Below are 12,507 nucleotides of genomic sequence, written 5' to 3'. Positions count from 1 at the left end.
ATTTTGCAATCAATACTTTTAATCACAAAGAACTGTATTGATGCCGATCTACACAACTAATCAATCCAATCTACCACAAGGATAAACCAATTATAGTTGGATCCTCTTATACCGAAACAAGTATTGTGCACACCAGAGATTATGAACCTCAAATCAGAAATCTTCAATATCTTCCTTGTCTTCAAATCTTCTTAGATCTTCTATAAACACCTGCACACAACAACTTGAATCTCTTGTGATCAATCACGCACATAACGGAGTCTGTTAACAATGGATTATCACAAGATCGTCTTTAGCACTAACAACAGTTTAAAGATCCCTGTCGAAACTTCGATCTAGTTTGAGTTAATCTTATATCAGAAGAGAAGATTCTCAAGCATAACAAACTAGGTGCAATCAAAGTTCAACCACCGTTAGTCAATCAAATCAATCGAAAACCCAAGATAAACCGCAGTTATCTAGTTTCCCACCAACGGTACTAATAGAGCTTCTCAATCCCAAAGAAGACTTTAAACTGAGCAGCCGTAAGAGATTTCGCCTAATTAGGTTACTCTCCTCTCCGAATAGGCGGCTTCACCAGTAACAACACAACCGAGGAAGTTTGCTGTAACGAAGGATTAGTTTGCTAGAAACGCAAACTTCAAGTATTTATAGACAAGGAAGTTTGGACACCAAGGAATTTCCAAAACCGAAAATATTTTCAAGATATGCAATATAATTCGAAATTCGATTTCCATAATTCCTAGAAATGCTCTGTTCAAAATAATGAACGAAAATCTCTTTGGAGAATATTTAACTAGTAAATGCACATTACTAATTCTTATTTTCCTAAAATAAAATTAAGACCTTAATTAAAACATTCTTAAGCTATTTATGTTTCGATTCTGGGATTTTCTTCCATTCTCTATTAAGGAATAACTTTGACCAATTAAAGATAAACATTACTGCTTGTGTTCAAAGTGTGTCGACATCCTTACTTTGTAAGTCCTCTTTCATACTTACAACCTTGAAACCGATTTGCCACACTTCCAAACAAGTTTAGAATTGGTTCATCTGACTTTCAAGAACTATGTGATTGATCAAGAAAACTCAATCACAAATCATGGGTTTAGAGGTTCTACCAAAACCAGTTTCGGTTCTACCTCCATTGAGTACTGTGCATAGTCACACTAGCTTTCCAAGAATTCAGTTGACTAGGTACTAGGATCGGTTACCCACATATATATGGTATCTAACTTGTACTTGTTGCACATGTCCATAGGATCAGTTCCCCTTTGCCTAAAAATGTGTTGCACATGTCCATAGGATCGGTTCACCTTTATGCTAAAAACTTGTTGCACCTCATACAAGGATCGATTCCCCTTTGTGATGTGTTGCACCTTTTACTAGGATCGGTTCCCCTTTACCCAGAGTCGGTCATACACAAAATCACAAAATCGATCATACCATCTCAGGTGATTACTTAAGATCGGTTTCACTAATAAAAGTCATACCAATACAAAAGTCAGGCCTTTGTGAATAGTTTTACCAAGAACATAAAGAAGTCATGAGCGGTGATCGCTGTCGTATGCGTCAAAAATAATATTACTTTCTCACAACTTAAAATATATAACATATCAAGGGTAAGAAAGGATCGTTCCCACAGAGAGGACTAGGTTGTCAATATGTTTTGGAAACTTAAGCAAATAATGGGGGGATGTTTTGTTTTTATGAAACTAAAAATAAATAAAAGCAAACAATAAAGGTAGACGAATCAAATCGAGGATGAGAAAATATTGGTTACGGATTTTATCTTCATTCACAAACATGTTTTCTACACAATAACTAGAATTGATATTTTAATCTCAACTTTTATCAAAGGCCTTAGGATACCTTGATCGCAAGAATATCCCGCTAATTTCCTCTTATCATCAACAAACACATTAAAAGATGCGAATATGAATTCTACCTAAGAGAACAACCTAACGTGTAAAAGCACTATCAAGTTTAATTCCCTAGATGCACTAAGTTTTATGAAATCAGGCCAATCAAAGCAATCGAACGTGTAAAAGCACTAATCCGATTTAACAAAGGTTATGACTCACATGTGACTACTAGGATGTATCACTACAAGCAATAATCACAATTATGCTACTTGTATTCAAGGTGTATCACGTTTACGTATAATAAACCCTAAATTAGCAATAGATATGACTACGAGTTCTACCAATTTGCAACTTGATGAAACTAACAATCAATCATACATGCGATATTTCTAATGAATCATAATCGATAATTGTGAGACAAAACTAATTTATTGAACAAAACCCATGTTTGGAAATTCAACTTATTCCTTAACCAATAATAAAATCTAGGTACTCATGGCATAAGAGTTCATCACAAGGAGAAAAAGAAAACTCATGTTTCTAACCCTAGAACCAAAAGTAGAATAGAAGATAAAAATATATCGATCTCCCGATATGATAGATGCAAAAACCCTTTTATAGACTTTCTCTCCTTCCCTGATTTCTCAATCTAGACCACATCCAACATAAGTTAGCTCGGCTAAGACTTGGCCCAAAATTAGAACAATCCCATAACTCAAGAACCCATAAGCCTGTACCCTTTCAAACATAACCATAAGGTATGCTTGTCAGTTTTGTGAAACTGACAAGCTATTTATTAGCTCCAGCTCGTAACCAGTCACAGCATCAGACAATCATCATCTTTTGATTATCTTCCATGACGTGCATAGTTGCACTGATTCAACACAGTTCAAGCCGTTTCACCACCTTTCCCAGCTTTCATCTCAACTGCAACTTCAGGCCACTTCCACCTGCATCTCTTTGCTGCCTCAATTCATATCCCATGGCTAGTTACAAAATTCTTCAGAAAATTCTCGCCAAGTTCCGAAATATCTAGTTATAACATCTTTTCTTCTTCACAGCTTACAAGTGTACCCAGCTCAATCACCCATGACAATCTCCAATAACAACAGCTGCATCAACCCTTCTTCTTATTACTGAGATTAAGTTCAGCTTCCATCTGATAATTCAGCTGACCTGCAATCAATAGCAGCATCAATTTCCTGCTACTCCATTCTCACTGCACACACCACTCCATTGATTTCACCGGCTATTCATCTGAGCTTCCAGTTCAGCTGCAAATGTCACTCATTCCATTTCTGCTCCATTCAATTCTGCAGTCCAGTTACCCAGCACCTGCTATCTCCTTAAGCTTCACTCATTCTTCCCTGTCTCGAATTCCTTAGAATCAAGGCATCAACATTAGAACTCATTCCCAGTTCATCCAATGGCACTGAGAGATCCATTTCTGAACTGCTCAGCTACTGCAATCATCTGCTACACCAGCTTGCAACTCCATATTCCCATTGAACAGCAACCAACAATCATCTCCAACTCAGCCTTCCCAACACCAGCTCAACTCACCACCACTTCCATTCCCATCTCAAAATCACTGGAACCTATTTGTTCTACATCTGCAGCTCAATTCCTCCATTCTCATACATTTCCCAGCATCACCACCAGTTAAACCCATTGTAAACACGCACCAAGCTGCAGCTGCAATCAGGCCATATCTTCCATGTTCTTGTTATTGAACCTGCAATATCCTTGAGCTTCAATCGTTCTTCCCATTACAGTTCTCTGCAACACAGCACCAGAGTACATCCAACCTCCACTCAAGTAACTGCACCTGCAATTCTGAACTCAACTGCAGCCAGCAATCCACCATTTTCCTTCTCCACTTGCAATGCAATTGCAACTCACTCCCTTGGCAGCAACCACCAGTACCAACTCAGCTCTAACACCTTATAATAATCAACCACTGCACCCATGACAATCACCAGCAAGAACACTACTTTCTATCATCTCAGCACCTGCAATCACCATCACTTGCGTATATCACCAGCTTTATTCCTTCTCTACATTGCCACATTCCATTAACTCGAACGCTTCTTGCCTCAGTTTCCCTAGAATCCATATCTTCTTCGCAGTCCACCTGCTAACTCAGCTGCCATCATCCCTTAATAGCAAACTGCAACTTGAGCTACATCCACCACCAATGCCTTCACTGCCAATTTCCTGCAATCTTTTGTAGCTTCATAACCACCTAACTCAGGCCACAGACTCAACTCCTCCAATTTCTTTGTGCTTCTCTGCAACCCATTCATCCCGTCGTAACCAACCAATCAACCAACTTCTCGCTTGGCTTAATTCCTTCCTTTCTCCATTTTCTGCAATGCCAACTCCCATTGGTGACAGCAACACAAATCTGCAGCTGCACCAGTCCATAATTCAATCACCACCAGCTCCAGATGCATTCAAATTCCTTGTAATCATTCATGGCAATACACACAGAGAACTCAACCCTTGAATCTCTTCACCTGAGTCATGCTCCATCTTGCATTCTTACTAATCTTCAATCGGCAACAACAATATCAGAACCCATTGCTTATGTATTCTTAACTTTGTACAGCAGCAGCAACTTCTCCTCTTTCGATTCACAACACAGATCACTCAATGGAGCAACATCAACCCCAATTCCAGTTTGAATTCAACCCTAGTCTTCACTTATCGAAACCATCACTACCAAATGCAAATCCAACACAAACCCATTGTTTACAGACCTTTGAATCCACAGAAACTCGCAACTGCTTGATGATTTTACTCCCTTCATCTCCACTTTCTCCGACACCAGCTTATTGTTCTTGATAGAGTTTTCGTCTGAGAATTCAAACACAAACTAAACTCTTACAAATTCGACTTGTCTTACCCTTTTACAACTCTCTGGTTCGACGACGTACTCCACTAGACCAGACATGAGCTTTCCGGCGTGAACCATTCTTGGCAAGGAACTGAGAGCGGCGACGAGATTTGGCTGAGTTGGAGAACTGGTCGTGTAATGACCAACTCGATGTAGTTTCTAGGTTATAAGGAAAACGGATCTACGATACCCACTCATTAGGATAAGGGTCACCCAAATGGAGGTGTGACAATTCAGTTCCCAGCGTAGTTCTTCTTGTTGTTTCTAGTTCATTCGTTATCTCCTTCTTGTGAAACCTAGCCTGCTCCAAATATAAATATCGCATGTGAATTGACCTTTTTGCCTTTTACGCTCCAAAAATACGATTTCTCCTTCTTTTGCTCCAAATGACTCCAAAGTACCTATTAAACTCAAAAGCAAACATAAGATACATAATTTACATGAAAACATACCAAAGAAAGCATAAACTATAGATATAAATGAAGGTGTTTATGACACCTATCAAATTCCCCCACACTTAGACTTTGCTAGTCCTCGAGCAAATCAAACAAAACAAATACTAAAAATACATACAACTCCGTGTCGTCGAGGCTACGGTCACACTTAGCACGTATAACAAGCCTTTAAACCCCTAGATGTCCCTAGTGGACGATTTTTAGTCTCGTGAGGGTTTACTAGAGATATACCCACAAAACCTATTTTTCCAACTTACTAGTTCTCCGTAATGATAGCATCCAACGCGCTAAGAAGACATAGAAATTCTGCACACTAGTAATAAGAAGTTAGACACATAAATGAACACAATCCCATCCTTAAAAGTTGAGAGAGAAATAACCACCCCTTATCGAAATAAATTCGGGTTCGAAGTGATCGAAAGTTTCGACTCTGCCTCACAAGAAAGGGTTTTATGAAGTTGCTCTCAATAATAAATAGCTTTTTATGGGTCACACATGTGTCGAGGTAGGAATGAAGAGAGAATCCTGCGACACGTTGAATGGTAGGAAGGCAAAAACCCTCCGAATTTTTTTGAAAACCCACATCTTTTATTCATTTTGAAAACCCTTTTTCTGACGATCTCTAAGAAAGGAAATCAACCACTTAACGAAGGTGGGAATATGCTTACTTACCTCGTTATCCGTTCGGCGTGCAGTTAGCACCACTCTCACAACATCCATAGAAACGTCTTCGGTCTTCAATCCTTGTCTACATCTTCGTCTTCGGTCTTCAACTCTTGATGATGAAATCTTGAACTTCGTAGAATCTTGACAATGTGATTCTTTCCTCTAATTCCTTGTTGCTTGAAACTTCATTGTGGATATTCCTTCTTTCCATTGGCTTTATTGAAAGAATACAAAACTAAAAACGAACTATACAAACCCAAAATATAATACAAAAGATTTTTCTTGTCTCTTTTTTTTCTTCTTTTTTTTTTAGTGAGACAAGAAAAATAAAACAAATACAAAATAGTAAAACGAATAATAAACCTAACAAAATTTTCTCTTGTCTTTTTTTTTTCTTTTTTTTTCGGAACAAGAGAAAATAATATACAAATATGATAAAATAAAAAAAATAAAAATGCAAGTACAAAAACCATGGTGTAAGTACTTTACCGTTTGATTCTTCACAACTTGTATGTCTCGATATCATAAACTCCTTGAACTCTCATCTTGATAATCTTCGCTCTTGTACATAAAGTCTTCAACTTGTAAAAATTCTTCTCCTTGTCTTGTTGCTTTACTTGAATCTGAAATCTGCTCATTTCTGTACTGTTGCTTGTAAACCTTGAACGTCTTCAATTTTCCTTCGAATTTGTGATGCTCCCCTTGTTGATGATGATAGTGTTTCTATGGACCTGTTGGTGTAGAGAGAGATAAAGTGGATGGTGCTAACTGCGAACAAGATTACAAGTGATATGTAAGTTAGCAATTCGATGTCACCATCATGATTGATAAAATAGCACTCAAGAGATCAAAATAGTGCTTCTATTGGTGGGAGGTTGGGTAGCTCACCATTCTACCCGGAGTTTACGTACGGTGACACACACTCTAAAAGCACATATTTAGACAGGTACAAAAAATGAAGGTCGGTGCCTCACATGATGTAATAATAGGTAGTCTCCACTATAGGAGATCACAAATCTAATACCGAATTCAGTCTACACCTCATTTGCCACTGGCATGGTTAAATCCAACTTTAACTCTCATACAAGTAAGAAACCCGATCATGTTCTCTGTCATCTCTAAGTTCAGTCACTCTTATGAGAATCTCGATGTAATCTTAGCGACATGTATACTATGTGACTCTAAACTAACTACAAGTTGGAGTTCTTTTATTCACTAATTGACATAAAAGTTGAAAAAAATGAAAAATCTACAATGCAAATGCTTAACCACTCCCCCACACTTAAACTTTACATTGTCCTCAATGTAAATTGAATCGTCCAAAGAAAGTCAAGGTGGGAAATCATATAATGATATGCGACAAGAAATCAAAAAAAATAAATACAAGACAAGAAAAAGCTAAAAACAGGACAAGAAATAAATACAAGACAAGAAATAATCATCCTATGGGTTGCCTCCCATTTAGCGTTTGGTTTAAAGTCGTCAGCCCGACTTGCAAGACGAATTCCCCATACACCAACAATCTGAAAAGTTGGGGATCCTTCCATGTAACCTATTTTGCAAATAGTAACTTCACACAAACATTAGTATAATAAAGCAAAAGTGAAGCTATAGCCCAATAGAAGTTTCCCCCACACTTATCATTGTCCACACTTGGAAGTGTATAAAGAACATAAAATTCAGGAACTTCTATGGTTTCTTCTATGCAAACATTCATAATATGAGAATCAAATGTTTCTAATGGTGGAAATCGAGAAACAAAGTCATTCAACAATATTCTCGAAGCACATACATTCAAACCAATAAGAGGTAAAGAAGAAGAAACAATATGCAAAGGGTTAGACAAACCTTGCACAATATCTTGTATCACATAATCCTCGTCATCCTTGAAAAATTCAAGTGAATTACTCACCTCTTTTATATCATGGTCCTCTATCAAACCTTGCAACCATTCTTCATCCGTTTCTACCTTAACTAAAGTCTCGGCATTAACATCATCATTATAATCCTTTGCAAGATCAATTGGGTCTTCCACAATATTGGCCATAACGGTCACATTCTCAACATACTCGTTATCATTAGGCTCAAACTCCTTTGCGGCTGCAAATTTCGCTATAAGAAATTTTTTTAGAAGACTCAAAAATGCATCATCCTCAAGATCCACCCTTTAAATAGGCTCTTGATCATTATTAAGATCAATGCTTGAGTAATCTACACAAGTGTTAACATATTCCTCTTCGTCTTCATTTTGATCCCAAAAAGATTCCGTTGTACACCTTTGGGTAATGTCACCATGAATTGCTTCAAACGACGTATCTTCATAATCATCGTCAATTTCATAGCTAACATAAGATTGGTTGTCGCTGAATTTAGTGTTGCTAACCTCAAACTCATCCTTTTGAATAGGCGAATGATCATTATTAAGATCAAGAGTTGAGTTAGCTACACAATTATCAACGAAAGTCCCCAAAGGTTGGCCTTTTTCAACATTAGCATCAAGCAAATATTCATCACACACCACAGACACATTAGAATAATTACTGCTTTGAAAACAAAATTTTTCTTCATACCTTTCTTCATTGTATTCATCAATGCTTCTTCGTAAGATAGCCATACCTTCACGAAGTTCTTGGAGTTGCTCGTTTGTAACCTCTTTATCTTTTTGAAACTCTTGTCGTAAAAAGTTGGAAAAGTTGTCTAACAAGTTGGAGACTTGTTGTTCACGAGCATAAGAATCCTCCAATCCTTGTGGTTGTTCGCACACATACCCGTCATATGGTTGTTGATATGTATGAGGACCACAATATTCCGTAGAATATTGATCATAGCCAATAAATTGGTTTTGATTATACCCATGGAATGGTTGGAAGTTTCCATATTGTTGAGGTTGTTGAAAACCGTATCCGTCATTCCAATATGCTCCATCCATAGAAATTGGTACCTGAAACACGATTCTCAAAACAAGGTTAACAACCGGAAAATAAAAACAAAAACAAAACTAAAAAAAAAAACCAAAAACAAGTGACAACCGCTGCCGAAAATAATATTACTTTCTCACAACTTAAAATATATAATATATCAAGGGTAAGAAAGGATCGTTCCCACAGAGAGGACTAGGTTGTCAATATGTTTTGGTAACTTAAGCAAATAATGGGGGGATGTTTTGTTTTTATGAAACTAAAAATAGATAAAAGCAAACAATAAAGGTAGACGAATCAAATCGAGGATGAGAAAATATTGGTTATGGATTTCATCTTCATTCACAAACATGTTTTCTACACAATAACTAGAATTGATATTTTAATCTCAACTTTTATCAAAGGCCCTAGGATACCTTGATCGCAAGAATATCCCGCTAATTTCCTCTTATCATCAACAAACACATTAAAAGATGTGAATATGAATTCTACCTAAGAGAACAACCTAACGTGTAAAAGCACTATCAAGTTTATTTCCCTAGATGCACTAATTTTTATGAAATCAGGCCAATCAAAGGAGTCGAACGTGTAAAAGCACTAATACGATTTAACAAAGGTTACGACTCACATGTGACTACTAGGATGTATCACTACAAGCAATAATCACAATTATGCTACTTGTATTCAAGGTGTATCACTTTTACGTATAATAAACCCTAAACTAGCAATAAATATGATTACGAGTTCTACCAATTTGCAACTTGATGAAACTAAGAATCAATCATACATGCGATATTTCCAATGAATCATAATCGATAATTGTGAGACAAAACTAATTTATTGAACAAAACCCATGTTTGGAAATTCAACTTATTCCTTAACCAATAATAAAATCTAGGTACTCATGGCATAGGAGTTCATCACAAGGAGAAAAAGAAAACTCATGTTTCTAACCCTAGAACCAAAAGTAGAAGAGAAGATAAAAAGATATAGATCTCCCGATATGATAGATGCAAAAACCCTTTTATAGACTTTCTCTCCTTCCCTGATTTCTCAATCTAGACCACATCCAACATAAGTTAGCTCGGCTAAGACTTGGACCAAAATTAGAACAAGCCCATAACTCAAGAACCCATAAGCCTGTACCCTTTCAAACATAACCATAAGGTATGCTTGTCAGTTTTGTGAAACTGACAAGCTATTTATTAGCTCCAGCTCGTAACCAGTCACAGCATCAGACAATCATCATCTTTTGATTCTCTTCCATGACGTGCAAATTTGCACTAAGTCAACACAGTTCAAGCCGTTTCACCACCTTTCCTAGCTTTCATCTCAACTGCAACTTCAGGCCACTTCCACCTGCATCTCTTTGCTGCCTCAATTCATATCCCATGGCTAGTTACAAAATTCTTCAGAAAATTCTCGCCAAGTTCCGAAATAGCTAGTTACAACATCTTTTCTTCTTCACAACTTACAATTGTACCCAGCTCAATCACCCATGACAATCTCCAATAACAACAGCTGCATCAACCCTTCTTCTTATTACTGAGATTAAGTTCAGCTTCCATCTGATAATTCAGCTGACCTGCAATCAATAGCAGCATCAATTTCCTGCTACTCCATTCTCACTGCACACACCGCTCCATTGATTTCACCGTCTATTCATCTGAGCTTCCAGTTCAGCTGCAAATGTCACTCATTCCATTTCTGCTCCATTCAATCCTGCAGTCCAGTTACCCAGCACCTGCTATCTCCTTAAGCTTCACTCATTCTTCCCTGTCTCGAATTCCACCAGAATCAAGGCATCAACATCAGATTTCATTCCCAGTTCATCCAATGGCACTGAGAGCTCCATTTCTGAACTGCTCAGCTACTGCAATCATCTGCTACACCAACTTGCAACTCCATATTCCCATTGGACATCAACCAACAATCATCCCAACTCAGCCTTCACAGCACCAGCTCAACTCACCACCACTTCCATTCTCATCTCAAAATCACTGGAACCTATTTTTTCTACATCTGCAGCTCAATTCCTCCATTCTCATACAATTCTCAGCATCACCACCAGTTAAACCCATTGTAAACACGCACCAAGCTGCGGATGCAATCAGGCCATATCTTCCATGTTCTTGTTATTGCACCTGCAATATCCTTGACCTTCAATCGTTCTTCCCATTACAGTTCTCTGCAACACAGCACCAGAGTACATCCAACCTCCACTCAAGTCACTGCACCTGCAATTCTGAACTCAACTGTAGCCAGCAATCCACCATTTTCCTTCTCCACTTGCAATGCAATTGCAACTCACTTCCTTGGCAGCTACCACCAGTACCAACTCAGCTCTAACACCTTCCAATAATCAACCACTGCACCCATGACAATCACTAGCAAGAACAATACTTTCTATCATCTCAGCACCTGCAATCACCATTCCCATTTCAGTTCATACCTGCACAACCATTGCAGCTGCATCACTTGCGTATATCACCAGCTTTATTCCTTCTCTATATTGCCGCATTCCATTAACTCGAACGCTTCTTGCCTCAGTTTCCCCAGAATCCATATCTTCTTCGCAGTCCACCTGCTAACTCAGCTGCCATCATCCCTTAATAGAAAACTGCAACTTGAGCTATATCCACCACCAATGCCTTCGCTGCCAATTTCCTGCAACCTTTTTTAGCTTAATAACCACCTAACTCAGGCCACAGACTCAACTCCTCCAATTTCTTTGTGCTTCTCTGCAAACCATTAATCCCGTCGCAACTAACCAATCAACTAACTTCTCGCTTGACTCAATTCCTTCCTTTCTCCATTTTCTGCAATGCCAACTCCCATTGGTGATAGCAACACAAATCTGCAGCTGCACCAGTCCATAATTCAATCACCACCAGCTCCAAATGCACTCAAATTCCTTGTAATCATTCATGGCAATACACACAGAGAACTTAACCCTTGAATCTCTTCACCTGAGTCATGCTCTATCTTGCATTTTTACTAATCTTCAATCGGCGACAACAATATCATAACCCATTGCTTCCGTATTCTTAACTTTGTACAGCAGCAACAACTTCTCCTCTTTCGATCCACAACACAGATCACTCAATGGAGCAACATCAACCCCAATTCCAGTTTGAATTAAACCCTAGTCTTTACTTATCGAAACCATCACTACCAAATGCAAATCCAACACAAACCCATTGTTTACATACCTTTGAATCCACAGAAACTCGCAACTGCTTGATGATTTTACTCCCTTCATCTCCATTTTTTCCGACACCAGCTTATTGTTCTTGATAGAGTTTTCGTCTGAGAATTCAAACACAAACTAAACTCTTACAAATTCGACTTGTCTTACCCTTTTACAACTCTCTGGTACGACAACGTACTCCACCAGACCAGACCTGAGCTTTCCAGCGTGAACCATTCTTGGCAAGGAACTGAGAGCGGCGACGAGATTTGGATGAGAGAAGAACTGGTCGTGTAATGACCAACTCGACCTAGTTTCTAGGTTATAAGGAAAACGGATCTACGATACCCACTCATTAGGATAAGGGTCACCCAAATGGAGGTGTGGCAATTCAGTTCCCAGCGTAGTTCTTCTTGTTGTTTCTAGTTCATTCGTTATCTCCTTCTTATGAAACCTAGCCTGCTCCAAATATAAATATCGCCCGTGAATTGACCTTTTTGCCTTTTACGCTCCA

At 38.3% G+C, this 12,507-nt stretch overlaps 1 long non-coding RNA gene across 1 annotated transcript; it reads right to left on the bottom strand.

Moving 5' to 3' along the window:
- Positions 1–2,312: 2,312 nt before the first annotated feature.
- On the bottom strand, positions 2,313–5,945 carry LOC113313896. Its single transcript, XR_003342113.1, has 2 exons — positions 5,892–5,945; positions 2,313–5,165 (listed from the first exon to the last, which is right to left on the bottom strand). It is a non-coding gene; the product is annotated as an uncharacterized LOC113313896 (long non-coding RNA).
- Positions 5,946–12,507: the final 6,562 nt, after the last annotated feature.

Source organism: Papaver somniferum, chromosome 9 (genome assembly GCF_003573695.1).
Source record: "Papaver somniferum cultivar HN1 chromosome 9, ASM357369v1, whole genome shotgun sequence".
In the NCBI taxonomy this organism is placed as follows: domain Eukaryota; kingdom Viridiplantae; phylum Streptophyta; class Magnoliopsida; order Ranunculales; family Papaveraceae; genus Papaver; species Papaver somniferum.
Note: the sequence above shows the minus strand (reverse complement) of the source record. Positions and strands in the feature narration are given on the sequence as shown.